The sequence below is a fragment of the Chlamydotis macqueenii genome, chromosome 1 (genome assembly GCF_036417535.1).
Source record: "Chlamydotis macqueenii isolate bChlMac1 chromosome 1, bChlMac1.mat, whole genome shotgun sequence".
In the NCBI taxonomy this organism is placed as follows: domain Eukaryota; kingdom Metazoa; phylum Chordata; class Aves; order Otidiformes; family Otididae; genus Chlamydotis; species Chlamydotis macqueenii.
In genome coordinates, this window is record NC_141556.1 from 111,296,532 (window position 1) to 111,322,271 (window position 25,740).

Below are 25,740 nucleotides of genomic sequence, written 5' to 3' on the forward strand. Positions count from 1 at the left end.
GTGGGCACCAGTGACACAGCCAGGAGCAGCCTGAGGAGTATCAAGAAGGATTACAGAGCCCTGGGAGCAAAGGTTAAGGACTCTGAGGTGCAGGTGATCTTTTCATCTATCCTGCCAGTCAAAGGGAGGGGGTCTGAAAGGGCCAGTCAAATCTGACAAATTAACAAATGGCTACAGGAACAGTGCCACAGCCAGGAGTTTGTCCACTTAGACCATGGGACTTGCTTTGAGAAACCTGGTCTGTTAGGGGCTGATAGGGTCCAGTGACAGAGAAGCAGAAGAGCATCTTTGGCCAAAGGCTTGCCAAGCTGGTAAAGAGGTAAACATTAAACTAATGTTGCTGGGGGAGGGGAACCATAATCCATCCCACTACTGCCAGTATGGCACCAGGGCCAGCAACAAGTGCCCAGAACCTGGAGAAGGATCGCATGTAAGTAGGAGAGAACCTAAAGCACAGCTCGAAGGAATCCAGCTGCTCCAGCCAGCAAGTCAGCTTTACTGGGGGCCCAGCTTAAGTGCCTCTATTCAAACACAGGTAGCATGGGGAACAAACAGGAAGAGTTAGAGATGTGTGCATGCCTGCAGGGCTATGACCTTGTCTGTGTCACAGAGACATGGTAGGATGGCTCTTAGGACTGGAGTATTGTAATGGAAGCATACAGGCTCTTTTGGAAGGACAGGCAGGGGAGACAAGGACAGGGTGTCACCCTCAATGTCAACGACTAGCTGGAGGGCATGAAGCTCCACCTGAGGTGAATGAGGAGCTGACTGAGAGTTTATGGGTCAGGATTGAAGGGAGGGCAGGGAGAGGGAACATTACAGTGGGAGCCTGCTCTAGGCCACCTGACCAGGAGGACTGAGCAGATGAGGCCCTCTATAGACAAACAGGAGCAGCCTTATAGTCACAATTCCTAGTTTTCGTGGAAGACTTCAATGACCCTGATATCTGTTGGAAGGACAACACAGCAGGGTGCATGCAATCCAGGAGGTTCCTGGAATGAGTGGATGACAACTTTCTCTTGCAAGTGATAGAGAAGCCAACAGGGAGGGGGGTGCCATGCTGGACCTTGTTCTCACCAACAAGGAAAGGCTGGTGGGGAATGTGGAGTTTAAGGGCAGCCTTGACTGCAGTGACCATGAGATGGGGGAGTTCAATATCCTTAGGGCAGCAAGGAGGATGTGCAGCAAGCTCTCTATCTTGGACATCAGAAGAGGAGACTTTGGCTGCTTCAGGGATCTGCTTCGTAGAGTATCATGGGATAAAGTCCTGGAGGGAAGAGGAGCCCAAGAAAGTTGGTTAATGTTCAAGGATCACATCTTCCAAGCTCAGGAGGACATGCCAACAAAGAGGAAATCAGGCATAAATACCAGACAGCCTGCATGGATGAACAAGGAGCTCCTGGACCAATTTAAAAACAAAAAGGAAGCCTACAGGGCATGGAAGCGAAGAAAGGTAGCCTGAGAGGATTACAGAGAGATTGTCTGAGCAACCAGGGATCAGGTAAGGAAGGCTAAAGACCTGACAATTAAATCTGGCCAGGGACATCAAGGACAACAAGAAAAGCTTCTTTAGATAGGTTGGGGATAAAAGGAATACTAGGGAGAATGTGGGCCCTCTCTGGGAAGAAATGGGAGACCTGGTCACATGGAACATGGAGAAGACTCAATGGTTTACTCAACGTTTTTTTTTTTTGCCTGAATCTTCAACGATGAGTGCTCTAGCTGCCTCACTCAAGTCACAGAAGGCAAAAGCGTGGGACCCGATGAGATGCATCCATGGGTCCTCAGGGAATTGGCAGATGGAGTTACCAAGCTGCTGTCCATCATATCTGAGAAGATGCTACATTCTGGTGAGGTTCCCACTGACTGGAAAAGGAGTAACATAACCCCCATTTTTACAAAGGGATACAAGGAAGACCTGGGAAACTACAGGCCAGTCAGTCTCACCTCTGTCTATGCAAGGTCGTGGAACAGATCCTCTTGGACACTATGCTGAGGCACATGAAAAATAAGGAGGTGATTGATGACAGCCAATATGGCTTCACAAAGGGCAAATCATGCCTGAACCAATTTGATGACCTTCTACAATGGAGTTACAGCCTTGGTGGGCAAGGGATGACCTCAAGTTTTTCGAAGTATTTGACACTGTCCCACATGACATCTTTCTCTCTAAACTGGAGAGACATGGATTTGATGGATGGACCACTCAGTGGACACAGAAATGACTGGATGGCCACACTCAAAGAGTTCAGTCAACAACTCAATGTCTAAGTGGAGACTGGTGATGAATGGTATTCCTCAGGGGTTGTTGCTACAACCAGCCCTATATAAGATCTTTGTCAGCAGCATAGACAATAGATAAAGTGCACCCTCAGCAAGTTTGCCAACAATACCAAGCTGTGTGGTGTTGTCAACACACTGGAGGGAAGGGATGCCACCCAGAGGGACCTTGACAGGCTGGAGAGCTGGGCCTGGGAGAACCTCATGAAGTTCAGCAAGGCCAAGTGCAAAGTCCTGCACATGGGTCGGAGCAATCCCAAGCACAAACATAGACTGGGTAGGGAACGAATTGCAAGCAGCTCTGAGGAAAAGACACCCGGGGTACTGGTGGACAAGAAGCTCAGCATGACCCAGCAGTGCATGCTTGCAGCCCAGAAAGTCAACAGCGTCCTGAGCCGCATCAAGAGGAATGTGGCCAGCAGGTCAAGGGAGGTGATTCTCCCCCTCTACTCTGCCCTGGTGAGACCTCACCTGGAGTACTGCATCCAGCTCTGGAGACTCAATGTGAGAAGGACATGGACCTTTGGAGTGAGTCCAGGGGAGGGCCATGAAGATGATAATAGGGCTGGAGAACCTCTCCTATGAGGACAGGCTGAGAGAGTTGGGGCTGTTCAGCCTGGAGAAGAGAAGGCTCTGGGGAGACCTTATAGTAGCCTTCCAGTATCTAAAGGAGGCCTACAGGAAAGATGGGGAGAGACTGTTCAGTAGGGCCTGTTGGGATAGGATAGGACTAGGGGTAATGGTTTTAAAATACAAGGAGGCAGATTCAGACTGGATTTAAGGAATTTTTTTTTTTTTTTTTTTTATAATTAGGGTGATGGAACGCTGGAACAGGTTGCCCAGAGAGGTGGTAGATACCTCATCTCTGGCATCATTCAAGGCCAGGTTGGATGAGGCTCTGAGCAACCCGATCTAGTTGGAGATGTCCCTTGCTTTTTGCAGGGGATTTGGAGTAAATGACCTTTAAACGTCCCTTCCAAACGAAACTATTGTATGATTCTATGATAACTGTATGTGGGATTTCTGATAGAGAAGGAGAATTAATCCCTTTTGCTTCTGAGAACATGTTCATTACTGACAGGAAGGAAGGAAGAAAAAAAAGGAGAAGCAGAACAAAACCTAAACTAAGACACTGAGAATACTTTAATAATTTAATGATCACTGCCTTATTTACTCAGAAACAAATTGAAAACAATGGATTTTGTTCCTAAAAGACATTGTGATGTTAGATTTGGGGGATGAAAGAGAAAATAAAGAAGGAATTGATTGGTTATTCCGTCCTTAGCTGTTATGATAATGTGAGCAATTACTACATGCGTTTTCACTCTGTTTCATCTGTGGCACTGAATAATATTATCCATAATAGTTGTGTGATTTGATGGTGGTGAAAAAAAACAAACAAAACATCATTTTTGAATCACCACATTATGTTAAATTCACAGATGTCATAAAATTAGCATAGATTGAAATGTAGCTGATTGTTACACTGACTATGCTTTTCTTTCTTGCTCTTAAGTTAATATATGTAGGCATTCATGGAGTTTATTTGTCCCTAGAATGATGTTTTTCAACCTTGCCATTTACCTAAGTAATCATTCTGTTTCCATTTGCTGGTAAATGCAACTACATGAAAACAGGCAGATGAGACTACTGACCCATAACCAGCTCTGTTGCCATTTTTAAACCTTTTGTTTTCCAATTAGACCAGCCTAATCATTCTTTTATTTCTTCTTAAGTTACTGTGTACAACTGAAGTCAAGGACAGAATAGTCCTATGGCTGATTGTAGGTTTGATTATCCCCTGTACTTGGATTTTCTTACACCCAAGAAATTAATGAGCATGGATCTATCTTGCATCCCTGATTAGATTTGCAGAGGTAGCCAGGGTACTTTTTAGTCTTCAATGGTATCTATACATCATGCAAGAAAGAATGAGACAGAAAATAATTTTAAAAGCATGTAGCAAGAGTTAACGTACTCCTGCAGTCCTTAGAAGAAAATTTCTTTGGCGTGTATCATTGTTTTGCACAAATAGAAATATAACACACTTGGTGAACTGACATAAATAAGCAAATTATAAAATATATATCACATTGTCATCTCTACATCTCCTCCAACAGTTGTTTCTTTATCTCATGTAAATCAAACCATGTGTATATTATCACAAAATCTGAATTTTAAAAATTAAGCTTCCTGAGCATGATGGAAATTGCAATCATAAAATTTTGAACAGTACACAGGCATTTGTACATAGTTATGTTCTTGTCTTTGCAATAAATATGAACAGAGAAAATAAAGATTCAAAGTCTGTTATTTCCAAGTGGTTTCTGAGTAGCTGGTATTGAGGATTTGTAAGCTAAGCTAAATTCCTTTAATTCAACAAACCAATTTGCTTTCAGTAATTGTGAGTAAAATCTAGGCCTGCCTTCTTCCAGAGCTAGGTAACCATCTCAGAGAGCTGAAGTTTTAACTGGCATGTTTTAAAACTTGCCCTTATGTTATTTGGAGGTTCATCTTACTACTTCCTTAGTCTACCTCATCTACCTCAAAAGAGATTGATGTCTTCTGCATGGAAATGGGATGGGTTTGTATTTACCTGTCAACCTGCTACAACCATCATGCAGGTGCATGCACCTACTACATATGTTGTAACTTTAAAATTTACTAAATCGTGTAATCAAGAGTATTAGAGCTGGCACTACTTTATCAGAATTCAGAAAATAGGATTGCCAGCTTAACCAGGATGAGTGGCCAGGAGCTGATTACCTGAAATACATTTAATAGCATTTAAATTCTATTTTATCAAGAGCTGTGAAACCTTGTGTTGGATTACAGGAGCAGCCATATGCTGACTTGTCGGAGTTCTTTAAAGTATTCCATTAATACTGTGACCAGAATTAAAGCTATACAGAGAAAAGTAAAGCTGTAGTAGTAGCTTTTGGCACTATTTTTTGTGCACTTAGCACAAAATGGAACCCTTGCAAAGTGGGATGTCAAGGGTTCTAGCTCACTGACTTTCTATCTTACTTAATAAATGGTCATAAATATTTGATATGCCAAATGTCTTTAGGAAGAATCTATAATGAAAATAAAACAGTTTTGTCCTTAGCCTATGTGACTTCTAGCAGAGAAGCTCTTTTTCTGCCTGAGAAATGAGACACATTCTGAAATGTGAGTGTAACAAAAAGTTCTACTTTTCCTCACCCACTGCGTACCTACTTATGCCAGGACTAGGCCTACACACCATTGTTTCTCCAGTGTGGAGGCCCACCAGAGCACCGCTTCTCACTGGCCTGTCACTTGGGTCAGGTAGTTGTCAGCAGTCCTATGCAGGAACCCCCTGGATTGCTTATGCCCTGCTGTGTTGTCCCTCCAGCAAAAAATGAGGTGGTTGAAGTCTCCCATGAGGACTAGGGCCTGTGAATGTGAGGCTGCTCCTAGCTGGCTGTAGAGGGCCTCATCCACTTATTCTTCCTGGTCAGGTGGCTACAGCAGACACCAACTATAATGTCACCCTTGCCTGTCTTCTCTTTAATCCTCACTCATAAGCTGTCAGTTGGCTGATCATCCTTTTCCAGGCAGACCTCCATGTATTCCAGCTGTTATTTCTTAGTATGTTAAGCATCCTTTCCCCTGCCCTCCCCTGATTATCAAAGAGCTGAGTAAATACTGAGTGTATCAACTAATGCATCAGGAAACATTGATATATTGACAGAAAGCTCTTATTGAAAAGATCTATTACTTCTTTTGATAAGTAAGCTGCAAAAGTTGATGCATGTTTTAAAAGATGCTGCTAACCCAGCATACAAGGAATGAAGTTGGAGTAATTTCTGCAGTTCATAAGCATTTGCAAGCTGTTACAGGCTTGTTGGACTTAAGGTAATGGAAATAGGAGTTATACAGGTGTGACTATAGAGCTGGCAAGCCACAGAATCTAAGGGAAATACCAGTTTGCATTTTATGTATATCTAAACTTTATACATGTGAGTCGAAAGAAAACCTTTTGGATTAATGATTTTTTAATTTCTGAAGTACAAGTAGAATCATAGGATAAAGTCTGAAAAAGCTTTGTTGTGTTACAAGTGTTGCAAACCTTTTCATCTCACTCCTTTTCTAATCAGATTGTCAGAAAAAAATGTAATTTTCAGCACCATGTCTGAACTACTTGGAGGGTGGTTTTATTTTTGTGGGGTTTTCTTTGTTTGGTTTTGGTTTTTTTTTTGTTTTTAAATTTTTATTCTGAAGTCTTTAGAGTAGCCACACATACCTGTCTTTAAACTGTATTGTAAAAGGCTGCAGTTCCCTGTAAATTAAACCAGTGGATTTTAGTGTAAGAAGGGTTGGCAATTACAGTTTTCTTCATTTCACCTGGACCAGGGATATAAAGATTGATTTTTCTGGTGTGCATGAGGCAATGGTTAGTACTAGGAGCCACTTACACAATTCGAGAAACAGTTAATCACGAAAATCAGGGCTATATATGTTGTTTTGTAGAGGCACTTCTCATAGAGTGTCAGAGGCTTTCTGTGTATGCTTACTTTCCCCATCTCCAGCACGTAGGAATATGTACTAGATGAGAAGTTTTTGCAGCTATGTTAGGCAGAAGAGACAGAAAGATTGTGAGTTTAAGAACAGTCCAAAGAGGGATGATGTCGTAGTTCAGCCCCAATCAGGACCAGACTACGCAGTCTCTCTCTCACTCCCCCCACCCTCCGAAAGAACAGGGAGAGATAATATAAGGAAAATGGCTCGAGGTTTGAGATAAGGACAGGGAGAAAATCCTTAAAGTTACTGTTACCGGCAAAACAGACTCGACTTGGGGAAAACTATTCATTTATTATTACAAACAGCAGGATAATGAGACAGAGAACAAGATAACCTCCATCCACCCCTTCCTCTTCCCAAGCTTAACATTATCTCTACTACCTTCCCCCCCACCCCCCGAGCGGCACAGGGGGGAAGAGGGAATGGGGGTTACGGTCTGTTCATCACGATTTGTTTCACGCCGCTGCTTCATGGTCGGGGGAAGAACTCCTCACATTCCTCCCCTGCTCCTTCATGGGGTCCCTCCCATATGCCACAGATCTTCGTGAAACTGCTCCGGCGTGGGTCATCTCTTCCACAAGGTGCAGTCCCTCCAGAACGGCTGTCCCAGTGGGCCCTCCATGGGCCACAGCCGCCTTTAGGCATCCACCTCCCCCGGTGTGGGGTCCTCCGCGGGCTGCAGGTGGATCTCTGCTCCTTCGTGGACCTCCATGGGCTGCAGGGGGACAACCTGCTCCACCATGGTCATCACCACAGGCTGCAGGGGAATCTTGGCCAGGAGCCGCATTACTCCTCCCCCTCCTTCTGAACTGACCTTGGCATCTGCAGCCATTCCTCTCACAAAAAAAAGTTCTTCACAAGAGGCTGGCAGACACCTCTCAGAATCTCTTCACATCATCCATCTCATCTCCTCTCCACTTCTTGCAGCCGGGCTGGGCCGAGTTGGGCCACCTGGCAAGAGGCCAGAGGGTGAGGCCTGCAAGGCCCACGAGGCCTGCGCCTCCCCCTCTGCACCTCTGCCCCCGCTCAGCTTCTTCACATCTTCTCTTCTCTCTCTTTTTTTTTTTCTGTTTTACCCTTCTTAAATACGTTATCGCAGAGGCGTTATCATGGGACATTCTGCTACCAATGGGCTCGGCCTTGGCCAGCAGCAGGACCGCCCTAGGCCCAGCCGAGTCCACTGAACAAAGGGGAGCGACTTCTAGCAGTTTCCTACAGAAGCTACCACCTTAGGCCCCTCCCTCACTAAACAAAACCACAACAGATGGTCCTGTAGAGAAAAGACAAAAGACATCCTATAATGAGGAAGCTGGGATGAGACACTCAAATCCACATTCTTACTAAAATTGATGGCTTCTGCAAACCCCTGCAAGAGTCAATGCCTTCCTGCACAAAGTGGATTCTGCCTAACTTTCTAAGAAGTCTTAAATTGGCTCTGAACCAAAACGAAGCCAAAAGCATGTTAGAATAGGAGGAAAGAGAGGTGAAGGGAGAACTCAGGAAAAATTACTTAGAAGCTGCTTTTGGTCATTGTATGTTAAGGATACTTAAGCTCTATTCCTTGCTCTGTCTAGAAGTTCTTTTGAGCTCTTGCACTTTTCTTCTTTGTGCCTCAGTTTATGGAATAAAATCGGAGATTCTTTTACTTCATTTTACCTTTTAAAAATCTTGTTCTATTTAGAGCATTCTTCATGGTACAAGTGCCTGTACACCTACTCTATATAAAAACTTCTGAGATGAGGAGATCTTTCATTATTAGGAGGATGCAAATAATAATAAAATAGCATTTGAAAATGTTTATGTCTTGATGCTGTAAACCTATGATTCTCTTTTGTAAAATTTTATGAGGATAGAGTAATGAGAATAGAAAAAGTCAATGAGGCAGAGCGTAGTATAACATTAGGTATGTTTCCGAAAGTATTACCTAGTTAAACATTGTTGATATAGTAAAATTCAGATTTATGAGAGTTTGGTGGAATTAGAAAGCTAATTGGATTTTTTATTAGCTTTGCTAAATGAGAGGGAGTTTTAAAATACTAAGTAGGCAGTAGTCAGGTCGTCAGAGTCTGCCCAGTCCCCAGTTCTCCAACGCTAACCCTAAACTCAATCTCACCCTTGATGTCAAAATATGTGTTTTGGAGCAAAAAGTGCCCAACAGTTTTACTTAGTCTTTCTTGTTTACACTCAGAAGCAGTCTTATTGCCTGTTCTGTTTCTTTTGTGATTTGGGAGGCTGAAAAGAAATGCCTAATCTCTGCCTAGCCTCTGTTGAAGCTTTAACACAGAAAATACGTTAATTCATTCAGAATACATTTGATTCAATGCAACACTCACTACTTTCATTTTAGAACTCAAAGTGATTGAGGGGCAGGGAGAAGACCTATTTTTAAATGTTTTGAGAATGTGAGTACTTGTTCAACTTGAAGAAATTTAATCTTATGCCTCATGTTTCCTGGTTACTGCTTTGAGCCCAGACAGCCAGATGCATGGTGGCATCAGGATGCTTCACAGACAGTTCAAACGTGGCTATGTTACAACCAAGAGGGAAACAGGTGGCCAAATGGCATTCAATGGGAAGGAGTCTACCTCTTTTTCTGGTGATGGTTGTGTATTCACTTTCATGTCTATTCAGTGAAAAAAAGCTTACATGATCCTTTGAACAAGGACAGTTGTCTTTTTTTTTTGCATGTGTGCGCTTCTCTGTCTGAAGTAAGAGAAATATTTTCATGGAATCATACAATCATTTAGGTTGGAAAAGACCCTTAAGATCTGTCATGGTTCAGTCCCACTCAGCAGCTAAAATATCACATGACCGCTCACTCACTTCTCCTCCCTCCCCACCCACAGTGGGATAAGGAGGAGAATCAGGAGAAAAATAAAGAGGAACTAATGAGTTGAAATAAAAACAGTTTAACAGAACAACAAAGGAAGAGAAAACAGAGAAGGGAAAAAAAGAAGAAAAGCAATAACAGAATATACTAAGCAGGGGATTTATGGTACAATAGCTTGTTGTGGATGCTGACACCCAGCTCCTCCTGAGTAGCAAAAAATCCCCTTGGAACAGTCCCCCCTTTCTATACTGAGCATGATGTCACATGGTATCAAATATACTTTTGGCTAATTTGGGTAAACTATCCCAACTGTTGGCTAATTGGTAAGATATGCCATCTGTGTCCCCTGCCAGCTTCCTGTGAAAATTAACTTTATCCTAGCTGGAACCAGGACAAGATCATGGAGTCCAACTGTTAACCTAACACTACCAAGTCCACCACTAAATGATACCCCTAAGCGCCACCGTTACATATTACATTAAAGGGAATAGTTACTCATTCAGACTAAAATTTGGGAACACAGGCAAGACCTTAGGAGGGTGCATACGGAAGTGGGTGGTGCTCTTAGTGTAGGACAGTTGAGTTGCTTCATCTGTTGAATTAGAATCTAATTTTTGGTAAGTTGCATGTTTGTCTAGAGTCTCATATATTAATCAGATACAGAAATTATTAAAGAATCAGGCAACAGTGTTTTAACAGTAGTCCTTAGAGATTTATCTGTGTATTGTGTATTATGGTAATGAAATGAGAGCTGTATTTTTAAGACACTGTACTATTAGATGCCATTAATAAAACTATTGCTGTCTACTAAAGAAATACATATTTTTTCTCCTAGTTGGTCGTAGCCTCATTTGGAGTACCATATTTATTCAGTATAGCAATTTAAAATGACAAATTGAAGCTTAAATGACAGACAGTTCAGAAAATGAAGCCTATGAGGGAAACCTACCAGTGCAGAACTGTGTACAGCCATCATAAAAGAAAACAAAAAGGAGGAAAAAAAATGATAGTATAAAGAAAGGGAAATATTTATAAATTGGGTAGGGTCCAGCAGTTGTTTGATTGCAGGAGCAGACAAAGTAGGCAGTTATGGAAAGTAAAAGAGAAAATATTAACGGAGAAATGTATGGAAATGCTTAGTTTCTAGAATGAACCAGACATATTCTACACTGCTTTTACTACTAGAGGAAGATGCTCTATTGAGGCAACCACCACCAAAGACTGATAATAAATGGAGGCATTTTTTTTTATTCATGTTTCATTAATGTTTTTTATTCGTGTTTCATTTTTCAAAATGGTTCAAGTAATGCTGCAACATATGAAAATATGAGTGTTGAAACTAAACTTACTGAAAATAACATAAATTCCAGTGGAAATATTCTTGTGCCCTGTGTTGTCTGTTGGCTTCACTGACATTCTTCGTGCAATGTGCAGTTTCTGTTTTAAAGCTTTAAAAATATTTAACAGTTGTCTTTTTCATTTAAAAATATGGAAATATTGTAAAAAAAATTTACAAGCATTTGGAAAGGTCTTAACGTCTTGGTAACTTAAGCTAGAGTTTATTTTATGGAATACTTGGTACAGAAAAGTTACTAGTCTTACACAAGTATATAAATAATCTTGATGTGTATGTCACTACTTGTCACATTTTTGACTCCTTAATTGCAAATTAGAACAAATCAAAATTTTAAAGATCAAGAGACATTAAAGTAGGACACATTTCCTTAACAAAAAAAAAATATTATCTATTCATACACACTAAGAGCAGAGATGACCGTGAAAAATAATTTTAATTTTTCTTTTATTTTCTCTCTTCTTATTTTTTTTTTTTCATTTAAATGAACTGGCTTTGTTCATCTTTCATTGAATTGCAATATGGTTGATAATGTCCTGACTGTTACTGCAAATAAGTAAGTTTAAATTATTTTTCTGTACTATAATATAGATATTCTGTTGGATGTGAAGAATTAATAATTTTCCAATTCAATAGGATTTTTTAGTCTGCTGACTAAACAACACATATTTGCTTACTAATTAGAAATTCAGTACATATTTATGAATTTTCCTTGCACAGCAGACAGAACAGAATGACTACATAATTTCTGTTCCATAGATATGCTGGTTTGGGTTGAAAAATGGTACCCTCATTTTCATTGTAATACAAAATAGCTGCTTAGTTTCAGGTTTTTTATTATTATTGTTGGGATCCTGTCCTCTGTTTGCCCTCGTAATCTAGTACGTTATTACAATTTATTTTTCTCCTACCTCTCCCTGCACAGCCAAAAAGAAAGAAAAAGAAAAGAAAAATACCCTAGTGGTTAAATTCTAAATTCTACTGCAGAAATTGTTTTTCTCACCAAAGAAGTTCATATGTAATATCAACATAATGTGCTGATTTGGCTTTAGATAATATCTTTAAAATATTATACAAAATCTCCCAGAACTACTTTTTAAAGCATTGATGTAATAATTTCCTCTACTTTAGTTGCCACATTTATTTTCAAGATGACTTTTCTGTTGGTCCTGTTTTTAAGTAAGAGGAGCACAGATTTGGACTACTTTTGGCACCAATGGGTTCACCACATAATGCATGAATACATAGCCTCTAGAAACTGAGTGCAAGATTTTAAAAAGAAATGCTAGAGTTCATAAATGACTGTTGTTCACTGCTGCATTCACAAAAAAAAAGTTTGTTTTTTTTTCCTTATTACCACAGTTTATTGACCAACATTCTTGTGTTGATTGACCGAAAAAAAAAGATTTTTAAATAAATGGGCTTAACTCTAATACTAAACAATGCATCAGAATTCCTCCAATACTAAATAGTGCATCATCTTCAAATAACTTCATTTCTGATTTGACAATTTTGTTTTCTTCACTTTACTGTAAGGTAAAATTATGTCAAATGCTTGTTTAACAATGGATTATTGCTTCTTGTTTTTCTTTTGTTTTGTTTTGTTTTGTTTTTTCATAATTACTGAAGTAGTCCCTGGCAAATAGATAGATGGAAATTATAATGTAGTAACTGTCTGTCAGATAATCAGTTTTACTTCTGAAGCGCTGTGTACGTGGAGTTCTGATGACAAAAAGAAGCATTAGCATACTTCCCACATCTATAACTCAATATTCAAGGTCCAATTTTCCCACAGCTTGAAACAGTGCCCTTCCTTAGCAATTTATTCGAGCCTGCCATGTACAGTCAAAAGAAGGGTAATAAATATCAGATAAGAAAGGCAAAAGTGTTCAGACTGTTAGGAGGATAATTTATCAATTATCTTTATAAGTCTAAATCCAAGGAAAGTGTGTGCTATGAAAACTCATCTCTCAGCTGCTTTTTCTGGTGATAGATATTTCTATACAAAGTACTTTTAATTGTTTTTTACACAAGGTACAAGGAATTTAAACAAATCTAAGCACATATGGTCGGATTAATTTGTTTGATTTTAGACATCTGTATCTCAACTTCTCTTATCAGCAATAAAGGAAAGTACTTTGAGAAACTCAATTGATTTATTTTCCTAAAGTACCAGTCTTCCCTAGAATGGAAAGGATTTGTACTGTTGAATTTAGTCATTATAAAGACAAGGCATTAAATTCTTACTCTTAGTGCCAAATAAAGTTGCTCTTTTAGTGTTTTATTTGGAAGCCACAGATAATCTACATTATGTGCCTTGAATTTTGCACCAGTAACTCATACAATCAGCCTCTTCTCTGATCTAACTGTAGTAAGGGGTTTCTCTGTCCAAAATCCTAGACACCTGAGTTTCTGCAGCCCTTACGTCTACATGTTGATCTCCCAGTAGTACACCACAAAATGCCATTTTCTAGGCATCTATTTTAATGTTAGTTCTTGAAGTTGTTACTCAGGATATAGCAATTTAAATATGTCTGTACTAGTTAAACATAAGAATTTGATTTTAGTGTATTGATGCCCTACTTGTTTCCAAAAAGATGCAAAATGATGTGTTGTATTTGAAACTAAATAATGGCCATGTGTACTTAGTGTGACATTTCTAATGGCCCTTCTGTATAACAAATAATTTTAACATCAAGAGACAGTACCTATTAACAAAGTGATTGCCCTTTCGACAATAATACTGTATGTCGTAGCCTGTGGCCATTAGTTTTTAATTGTGGTGAACATGATGAGGGCAGTCTTGCAAAGATTTACCAAATGTATGTCTTAATCAAGCTATTAGGGATGAATAGTTGTTCCAATTAAAATGATTTAAAATAAAAGATACAGTCTATTCAAATTATTGACTCCCACCTATAATTCCCATTTGAAAAAGAAGTATATCAACTGAAGTGGTTTGGTTGTTTTGTTTTTTTTTTTTAATATATATTTAGGTACACTGTAGTCTGACATTTTTAGAGGACTTGCTGAAATAATTTTTTTTCTACCTCAGAACCCCTCTTGCTTGTTCTTGCTTACTAGAAAATCTGTTTCTACAATCCTGAAATCTGAAGTATGCTTAAGATCTGTGTTGCTGGATTTTGAAGTAGTCCATTTTCAATCAGAGATTCTCAGAGCAGTTATGAAACCTAGTGAGGCAGACAGAAGCCACTTGTCACTTATTTTTGGTCAATATGCCTACATGTAAGAAATCAGTTGCTGATACCTGTTGCTGCCCATCACAAGTGTCATCTCTGTATGACTCTCTGTATGTCCCTCTAATAAGTCTGAATGTGCTAATTTGAAAACTGTGAGCCCAACCTTCTTTCCTTTGTATATGATGTGATTGTTTATATGTACGTATTTGGGATATTTGAAAGATGCAGGTGATGGTAAATAGGAGATAACTTTTACCATTTCTTCATTTCATTTCTGCATGATTCATTATTCTAAAATTTTATGGGATTTATGTTTACTTAGTTTATCTGAATATACCAAGCCAGCTTTTATGCACTTAAAGTTAAGTATTTGGACTTGGCTTTCCTTTTAAATGCAAAGAGTTCATCTACCCTACTCACTAGGACTGGGAAATAACCTAGCAAAATGGTAACTGCTTAACAATTGTTCAGTTTTGCTTTCAGACCAAAGTAACAAATATATCTTGTAAATGGGTTATTAAATATATATATATATTATTAAAAAAAAAAAAAGAAAGAAAGAAAAAGCCAGTGTTCAGTTTACATAGTTGCAGGGCTTCAAGTTCTTCTTGAACTCACTGTGGCATTTTCAGCAATAAGAAAGAAAACTAAATGCTTCACATTTTAGGTCTGAAGGCCATCGGGGCAGTGAGATGGCAGTTTTGCAAAATATAAATTTATTCATACACACAAAACTAAAACAGACCCTATTCTAGAGTATCTATTTTTAATACACACTAATCCCATTAGTAACCCGATGTTTCCTATTTCATACACAGTATAAGGTAAGTGTAATAGAAATGTCTGAGGCTTTCTGCTTCCAGAAATTTAATTTCACATCTAGCCCAAAAAGATTCATCCATCATGACAATGAATCCAGATCACCTTTTTCTAAAGCTGAAGCCTCACTGTCTCCTGTCCTTGTAATTTCTTAGATTGCCTACTACTTGCATCCTAGTTATGAAACTTGGAAAAGGTTGAGGGAGGGAACAGGGTGCAGCAGAGTAAATGTGAATGAGCAGCTCAGCAGCTGACAGCTTAGGGAAGAAATAGTTCATTTTATCTCCTGTCTCTTCTCCTGGAGATACTGAGTCAATAATAGCAGTACAAGGGTTTATAGTGGCATATTTCTTTACGCTTACATACAGATGTGCACAGAAATATATATGCATTTATGTACAGTGCCTATATTTTCTGTTCCCAGAATTAAGTTTATTTATTATGTGACTTTCAAAGAAGAGAAAACCAGGAAATCTACTAGGAGAAAAATATTTTTAGACTTCCAACAACAGAGCAAATCAAGGAAACTAGCTTTTCTGTACATGCTGACATCTGTAAACAGATTATTAATCTGTATTTATTTTTGAGAGCCAGCTACAAAATTAGTAAAGAAACAGAGCAAAGCACAAGAAAAAGAAACTTCATGTAATGTAATCCTTTTGCAACTTACTCGTACTATAAGTTTACAAAAACTTAATGTAAGTTTGGATAAGTGTATACCTCCTTTAGTTTTTCTGTCTATTTCTGTTCTCCCTCTTCCCCTCTCTTAATGCATAGGTTAAGCCCCTCCAAAAGCTCATTCCTGCCTCTCTTTTTGCTCTTCTTTCCCAGCTGTGCTTTAAGGGCATATTTGTCAGGGCCCAGCACAGATGAAGGTGGCCAAGGATAGTAGTGGCCATGGGGCTGTCAGGGCGATGCAGTGCCCTCCCTCTCTGACCAGTTTGGTGAGATGAGCCAGGCCAGGCCAGGGATGGTGACAGAGGTCAGCCACAGCCAGCCATCCCCAGGTGCTGCTGCAGGCCTGGGCCCAGCTGAGAAGTCAGCCCTTGGGCCAGGATGGGAGGGGTCCGGGGTGATGCTTGGCTCAGCAGGGTCCACGGAAAGGCCAGAGCTTGCAGCAGCCCCCGAGGAGGCCTCTCCCTGCCTGGGACCACTCCCACCGGGGCCCTGGGGCTGGCCCCTGGACTGTGCCTGTTGCTGCAGGACTGCGTTCCTGTGACATAAAGTGCAGCTGTAATTCTCATTTGACTGCTGTGTCAAGTTCTTTATGATCTACCACAGAAGCTACTATCATGCAGGTAGTGCTGATGCCCATATTCCTTGATGTCACCAAGTCAAGGTATTCAGACATGAGAGGTCACCAAATGTAAGGGAAGCCAGAACCAATGGGATCTTCTTCCCATCTTTCCTCTGTTGTTAAGTTTTCTAGGTCCCTCTCCCCTCCCCAAAAGGAGATGATCTCATTTGTTCTTGGCGTAGTTGATCTTATTTTTGAGACCAGGTCTTTCTGTAGTTTGGCCAGACATCTTTCTTCCTTATTATGTAAGATTATTCTAGTTCTATTAGACATTTCTCCTGCTTGTTCAATGGGATTATTCTGGTGGTACCAGGCAGGCACCCTTCCTACATTTCCCGCAGGTTTATTTCATTTACAAAACATCTTTCTTACTGTCTCTACATCCTCATTTCTTACCTTGCAGATTTTACTACTTGTACAGGTTGTACCCACTTTGGAGGAATGTCTTAGTCTATGTAGATTAAGACATTAATCTGAATTAAGAAGGCCACAGAGATTGCTGCTTATGGAGGATCTCTGCAGGAAAAGACAAAAAAAAAAAGTAAACTCTATATATTTACTTTTAAACTGGAAAATGTGACTGATAACAATCATGCACCTTAAGTTGTTCATTAGGGTGTTTACTTTACTCATACAAATAAAGTAAAAAGATACTTATTTCACAAGATAAGCCGATAATTCTGCATGATTTACCTATAAAGATAGTAGGCAAAAAATACCATTGTAAGATTAAACACTGGTCCTGGTACGACCATTCCTTCTTTAGATTAACTGGAATGATTCAAAACAGGAATAGCTTAATGTTATGTTGTTAAATTTCACTTGAAGTCAATGGTGCTTGTTTGCCTCAGAATACTAATATTTTACTACTTCTATTAGCTCTTTAACGTATCTGAGTTGACTCTTTCTAAAGAGTGAATTTTAAATAAAGACAGCTCTGATTTTCTGCACTCTAGGAAGACTAATGCTTAGAATGTGTCTTCCCACTGCTGTACACTGTATTCTTCTTTTGTATTCACTCTCTGTATTCTTCCATGTAAACTTCACTTTTTCAGCATTACAGCTAATTCTAATAATCTGATGGTCTAGATTAATTCTCAGTTGAGTTGATTCCATGTTGAAAGTCTGTCCTAGGAAAGCACTGTCCGTGATAAGAAAAAAATATTTTTCAAAAATTCATACTGCATGAAATCCAGTGTAAGAATTTTATTAAAAATTACTAAGTATTTCTGATGAAATGTGCTTGTAGCCTTTAAGATGGTAATGTAGCAAAGTCATGTAATAAATTCAAACAGAATGTGTTTTCTTTTTAGAATATTTAATTCTGTTAATTTTAAACCCATTTCTTCTGTCTAGGCTACATTTATAATAGACAAACTCTTCTTGTCATATAAAATGAGGATTAGGAATTAAATACGAATGAGTCCATGAGACTCTCAAGGAGAATAAAATATTTGAAAGCCAATACCAGTGACCTTTTTCTACTTATATACAACTTCATCAAGTGTGGTGGCTTGTATTTAGACTGCTCTCTATTTGGTCTCAAGTTTTTGGGTACCATGTTAATATAATGGCAAATATGTGAAATACAATTTTATAGTTGTGTTTTAGGTTTTCTCCTTCAGAACAACCTTTTCCTCCTCCTAGCTAGACATATAACTCTGGCTTTGCAGGCACTACAGCTTGTGTTTGTGTGTATGTGTGCAAGTCTGAACCAATCTATTAAAGTGTGAGACAAAATAGACTATGTAGGACAATTCAACTTTTTGGCATGATGTAATATTTTGGCCCTGATTGCACACTGTTGTAAAGAGAGATCATGTACATCTGCTGAAACAGATGAAACTGTAGGAAATTATATTCAACAGAAGAATTAATGTAATGGAAATTAAATTTGTAGATATGTAAAAGAAATCCAATGGCATATAGTATGTTTTACATATACTATGTATATGTTTAAATTCAGAAGAATTGAGCAGACGTCTTGAAATATCCTTCAAACAGCACAGACAAGAGCAAATATTTGCAAATATGATCAAATTATACTGCTATCAAACACAATTTTCTGTAATTAGTGGGTAAGCAGAAGTTGTTGACTTTGTAATTACATGACAATTCTAAAGGAAGTTCCCCTTTAATTTGTCATAGTAAATACCTCCAATGCAGTCAGAATTGAAATGGAACACAGGAAGAAATATATGAGGAGTTAGAATTTTCTGCCTTTGAGACATTCATATATTGCAAAAAAGCTTTGCTTAATAATTATCTGGAATTTTTTTTTGTACCAGAACTGAAACAATGACTTATTGACTGTCTCTGAGATATTCAGGGCTAAGGGGAAAAGTTATTAAAGAAAGAAAAAAATATATTAATTGCAATGTAGAACTTGGGAGGAATGTAAGTACTTGTTAAAGTCCAGAGGGAAATAAGTGATGTGCAAAGTAGAAAAATATGTTGACCAGAAAAAGAATTGGGAATAACAGGAAATAAAAAGTACTTGCTTTACAAGCTGTGGCATTTTGAAACAAAACAAACAAGAGGAAAGACTGTAAAAAAAAGGGATATAAACAAAGTCAATGTTGCTCTGAGACAAAAATCTCAGTAAACTCTAAAATGTGAAACAAGCCTACAAGGAAGAGATACAGTGACAGAGTGACTGAATTTTCGGTAGATTTTTACATGAAATAGAAGTAATAAATGTATAAATAATAAAAAACTGTAAGCTGGATGTAAAAATATCTTAATCTTAAATATTTCAGATGAGAGTGCTAGAGGTCACTGGGTCAATTCAAATGGAATAATTTATCTGCAGAACCTATGGGAAAAATATTTTTGATCATTACAAAACAAACTGAGTAGAATACTAGGAAATACACTGAGACATATGCACTGCTGGATATCTGGATATCCTTCCATATTTTTTTCCTATGAACTGAAGACTCTTCTGTCAAGAGACAAGTGGAGAACACAGCCATTTGCAAGTTGTCCAACTGACAAATGAATTGTCCAGCTATGAAGGACTTAAGTTAGAGGAACTGTAAATGATTACTGAATCATTTTCTTGCACTTAGCATAGCCAAAGTATACTGACCTAAAGTGTTATATATTAATTTGATTAATTTTTCCAAAAAAAGTTACATAGTTTGTGCTAGTTTTAAAAGTGCAGTTAATATTACCTTCCATTTATCAGTGATTTATCATCTTGAGACATTCCTGTATTATATATGGCCATACCTCTGAGCTGTTGGTAGATACAGGATGTTATATGATTTTAGGCAGAAATAGTATCTCCATTTTCTATGAGAGACAAAATGAAATTTTGAAAGAATATATAATTTGTAGATTAAGACTATATTTAATGTAGTTGTATGATATAATCATACAGGTAGAATTTCAAGATTTTTAAAAAATTCTTTGCTGTTGAAAGCGTGTCTACCACTGAATATGTCACAGGAGAATTATATTATCTGAAATTTATTAATCTGAAGATATTCAAGTGTGAGGCAAGAAAAGTAAGCAAGAAGAATGTATGAATTAATACAGAAAGAGCTGAAAATTGACAGACTTGTGTGTGTGAGCTTGGACTTGATTCATCTGTCATATTCCATACAAAGAGGCTGGAAAAGAGCTGTGTATGTGTGCATAACTCTTAACTCTTTTTTGACTCTCATTAATATATGAGAGTAATTCAGCTGAATAGAAAATTACTTTTTTCCCTATGATTTGACAAATTTATTTTGTGTCTTTGTGTACAAGTTCAGTGGTCCAAAGTAGTGCAGTGGAGTCAGTGTATGCATATGGCCCAAGCACATTTGTCTCAGAAACTTCAATTTGTTGTTAATTTCATTAATTCAGTATTGTCTAGGAAAGCTGGTGAAGAGTTAGCACTCCTTCGTGTCTTATTGTTCTCCTTTATGATTAACAGCACAGCTGCAGTCAATAAGCAATGTTATAAGAAAGTTTTGGAAGATTTTTGGTATAAGTAAATCCCAGAAGTATAATCAGAAAGACAGATAGAAGTATGTTAAGAGGGAAGTCTTTGGTGGAGATTTTGATTGTTCACTTGGTAGCATTTTAAGCCATGCATGTATGTAAAAAAAATGAAACACTGAGAAAGTGAGTAGGATAGGAAGGATGGAAAGAAGAAACAAAAGTTTGTGAGCTTTAGCTCATGAAGGTGAAAAGCAGGAAGGGAACACACCCAACCAACTATAAATGATCCATTTGAAAAAAAGAAAAAAAGAAAAAAAAAAGACAAAGAGAGCAGTTGGCATAGTTAAAAGGTTTACAGCAGGAAGGGATCCAAACAAGAGAGAATTATGTGGGTATAGGCAAAAAGTACAGTTGCTCGGTTAAGAAAATGCCAGTATCAGAAAAAAGCAGAGACCTGCAATTACAGAAATCAACGTAATGCAGCCTTTCTTTTCCCAGTAATATGAGTGGAGGATATTAACTAAGGAGTAAGCCAGAACCGTGGTACGCTTTACTCAGAGTGGACATAGAAGTGGGAGCAACAGACATCTCTTGAGAAGAGCTCAGCTGTGCCATTATGCACTATTTCTTCGGTATAGGATAAAAGAATTCTTTTAAGAACAAAAATGTTTTGGCATCTAAAAGTTAAATTATGAGATCAGGATATATTTTAAGCAATAGTTACAACCTCGATAATTGAAATGTCTATCTAGTTTGAAGTGTTACTGAGATAGAAGTAGAGTCTTTTGGAAAATACTATTTTTCTTTTCAGTAGATATGTTCCCACTGTCCACAATATCCATATTATTATGCCTGTGTAATTGCTTTTACAGCTTAATTTACAATCAGGCAGTAAGTTGTGCTGCATTTTTTAGCATGATTCTTGAGGTTTTCTTAGTCTGTCTTAAGGTGTATTTGTTCCATGATCATTAAGGTTGTTAATAGTATCTTCATGTGATGCACGTAATATTCATTTTTGTCCTAATATTATGAGGGGAAATGTATTACACATTTGTAATAAGAAGGTTGGCTTAGGTTTGGTTGCAAAAGGTAAATAAAACTGAAGTTCTTAATGATGGTCAGACTTCCATAACAATAACATATTTTCTGTATATTAGTCCCTAGTAATCTAATTGAAACTATGATTAAACTGTATTTTCTTTTAATAACAAGTCTGGTGAGGCAGCAACTTCTCTTACTTTAGGATTTCCTAAATAGCAGGAAAATTGATAAACAATCACTTCTCATACCTTCTCACCTGAATAGCCTTTCTCACTGCTACTCTATGTATAGCTTTTGGCAACAGAAGAGGCAGTAAAATTTCTTCCTATTCTCAACTCAGCCATACTATTAATGTGAATTCTTGCAGTAGTGAATGTACTAGACCTATTGAAGATTGCCCCCAAATCTCAGAGTTATTCTCTTTGTTCTAGGTTGCTGCATATGTAATGAGATGACACAGTTTGTTTGAAGTTGTGAGAGTACTTTAAAACCAAAACTTGTTACCATATATGAGGAAAAGCATTTTTTTTCTTATTATGTGTTGTGTTGTATCTTTTTGATCCCCATAATGCCTGCTGTTACTGTTAACGGTAACAGCTGTAATAGCACCCTAAAAGTAGGTCATATTTATGAACATGTATGTGTAGAAAATCCAAATTCTTGTCTACTGGCCATGCCAAAAATATGTGGAACACTATAATAATCATCAGCTGCAAGTGACCACATAGCAAAATACTGCACCTAGAACTATATACCTAGAAGTAGCCCCAGTGATTCTACCATACTTGAGAATATCCAATAGCCTTGCTGTTCTGTCAGCATTCTTCATTTCACAGTTTTCAATTTCTATCAGAAAAATGTTATTGCCAGTGCAGTTTTCATTGCAAAGCATTTTACTAGGTTGTCATACCTACAGTTTTCCACATAAATTTCCACTATTATTCACCTATTATTTTTTCTGCTAGAAAATTCATCCTCACAGTGAAAAACTGTCTAAATTCTTAAACTGGCATCTGCTATTCCTGAGTGCTTTTATTTTCTGTAAGTCTTTTAAATTGAAATGTTTCTTCTGGGACATGCCGCTTTCTTCACTGTTGTTTTTCCCTTTGCAACAGAAAGATCAAAACAGTGGCTCAAAATGGAGAACAGTTAAAATTAGAATAATTTAATGAAATTCTGACCTTTAGTCACTTTTTACAACTGTAGATGAGCAATGTAGCCTGTTCCATTATTTAGGTTTGGGGTGGAGTTTTTTTGGTTGGTTAGGATTTTTTGTTTTCCTTTTAAAATCTCTAATTAGATGCAACATTTGGGCACAGTAGTCTATTCGTTAATTTGGGGACCGTATATGTGTGCATTATTTGCATACAGAATGTGAAAATATTGGTGCACTTTGAAATAAGTGCAAGTTATTAGTGATTTTTTTTAAAAAGAATACATGATATTAATACATTCTGTATGCAAACATGTTTTCCCTTACTTTGAGATCTTAATCGCCAGATAAGCTCTCTTTCCTCACCACAAACTAGTATTTGCAGTGATACAGGCTTCCTTACAGCTCTTCATGACTAACTTCAGTGGCAAGACCAGAAAAAATTACTAGGATATGCTATTTACCAAGGATAATAAGTTAATGAATTAATTGCTTTCCTACATAATCATTAATACTTAGTATTTTGTAATAGCTAAAGTGAAGCTGAACTGAAACTACATGGAAAAAAAGTTACATCTTCAGAATGAAGGGAAAAAACACTTAACTACAGCACCTACTTTATAAGCTGTGTATGTCGAAGCTTTGCTACAAGTGTCAGATTTCCAAGGAGGTGCAATGATTGATTGGCAGTCATTCCAATGATGATTGATAAATGATTCTTCTTTTTCTATTTTGAGGAGGATGATTGAGAAGCTGAATTTTGCAATAAAGACTGTCCTTGGAACAAGAAGTTTTATAACTGCTGTAAACAGGGTAAAATTTGTGGCATTCTGCTCCATATATATTTCCAACATTTGTTCTTTCTTTTAGAAAAGCTAATGTCAGCGTCAAGTAAACTTTTTGTCTTTCTGATTAACAAATTTACTTAAAATATCTCTATAAATGCCATGTATTTTGTTCCTTTTGTCATTACACATATATCATCCACAAGAATAAATGAAAATTTTGTCTGGGAGAAGATAATTGTTTATGATTATATAACCCTAGACATTTAGAGATTTGGATCACAGTTCTGTTTATCTGTATGTGAGGGTGGTTTGGATTTTTCATTGTGATTCAAGTGGTGCAGCTGAATATGAGAACTAGAACTGTTGACCGTGATGTTGCATGGCAGTAACAGTATGTCGAAGTAGTACTCCATATAAAAATAATAAAGCAGTAGTGACTCCATATTGAGACTCTAATAAGGATAGTAGGGCCTATGAGATTATTTTATGTTTGTGTCAACAACTTATGTAACCACTTTAAAACGTTGTTATTTTTAAATTGTAAGGTCAATCCTGCCCATCTTCCTACATTTACTAAAGTCTGTACTTGCAAGTTGCTGAGAAATACAAAGTAACTGTGTTTCACTGAGTTGCAGCCCTAGGTGGAAGGAAAAATCTTTCATATTTATTTTGTGAGCCTGTGTGTACATATATATGTAGATGAACTAAGAGTATAAGTGAATTTTCTGAGCTGAAAACATGCCATTCAAAGAAGTAAATGCAGAATGCTATGGAAAAAAAATAAGCAGAGATTTTTTCCAATGTTACAGTTTAAGTAGTATTAATCAGTCACCAGATAACATATCCAGGAATCAGATGGGTAAAGATGTAGTTTAATCTCATAGTTAGTAAAGTTTTAAGAACTCTTCTGCTGAGGAGCGTAGCACAAATGAAGTGTAGCAATTGTGTTGAGATGTTTTTAAGACAAATCAACTTGAAAATTTAGCAGAATTGTCTTTGAAAGTTTTAGAACATAGTTCTCTTGCCTCTCCTTCACTTCATCCCCACCTAAATTCCTCATCCAGTTGCAGATTGTAATGTGAACTGATGCAATATCGTCTTTATTTTTGTTATGAGTAGTATGCAATAAAATAAATTACAGAAAGTTCAATAGTTTTAAGGTAATTCAAGCTGAAATGTGGGAATTTTATTTAAAAGGTAATTATTTATAGTGTCTTACTATGAAGATTGGTTAGTATAAAAGAATTGCAGAAGAGTTTAAAAATTATTTACTTTGTTACAGATATTAATGAAGAAAAATATAATGTCCTTTCTTTAATACCTTCAATAATAATAGTAATAATATCCTTTCTTTAATGCCTTCAATAGTAAATTGACAGTGGGGGAAAAATAAGTAGCAGAAATTAGACTGTTTTTCTGTTTAGACTGTTGATTTCAGTACTGTTTAGCATTCAGTGTGTAGTGATGGAAGTCAGAAAGTCTGTTTTCAGCAATTTGCTGTGAAAAAGAGGAATTATTCTCAGGCTGAAAGTAGTGAGTGTGTGCATGTAAACACTTTGTAGAAACCAATATTGGCTAAATTGGGTTTTGAGTTCAAAGATTTTAACATGTCAAAATGAAGTGGTTTTGGATAGAATGTAGATATAAACTGATTGCAGTTCTTTGTGAATTTATAAAGATCTCATGTGTCTTTCAGCCAGTAGATATCCCTCTAGTGTATAAATTTAAATGTATTTTAGTGCCAGATAGACAATAGGCAAATTGCTGGCACTAAAACCATGGAAATATTAATCTGTATGTTTGTGTGGTGTAAGGTTTTTTTTTTTTAAATAAAAGCCTACTGGATAAAATGCACAGTGCCATGACAAGCTGCAAAATAATTTGTTTCTAAATTATTGCATTAAAAGACTACTTTGTATAAACTTCTCTAGTTCAACTGGAACTGTAAACTATCATAAAATGGAGCATTTTTAGTGTTAAATTTGAGCTGTGAAATGGTGACAATAAAGCAAAAATACTTGTTACAGTAACTTCTTATTTTAATATCAGTAAAATACTTAATTTCCAAAAGTGATATATTTCACAGGGAGAAGTTCTGAAGTTCCTTAATGGTTATAATGAATATGTAAAACCGACTATAAAATGTTTGGAGATAACACTTGTCAGATTAGTCTGCCACTTATCTGAGTGGATCAGGTGAAACTTCTTGGCCTTATTAGTCACAAAAAAAAAAGGACTTTGAACTGGGAATGTGAATATGTTCAAAACCAGGCAAAACTGTGATCCAAAATGTCTCAGACTTTTCAGCTGTGTAATGTTTGCCTTTGAAGAGCTTTGGGAGAGTTTCAGCATATATTCAGAAGAATGGCCACGCTAAGGAAAACCAAGGTCCATTTTCTCTTCGTCAGTAAGCAAGAATGAGTCTTTTGTGGAAAAGTTCATAGCTATAAATAAGCAGTGATATTTTCTGAGTTTTTGACAAACATCCTTTATGTCTCCA

At 37.4% G+C, this 25,740-nt stretch overlaps 1 protein-coding gene across 1 annotated transcript in view; it reads left to right on the forward strand.

Moving 5' to 3' along the window:
- NCAM2 (neural cell adhesion molecule 2) overlaps nucleotides 1-25,740 on the forward strand; it is a 297,815-nt gene that overhangs the window by 86,797 nt on the left and 185,278 nt on the right. The window lies entirely within an intron of this gene.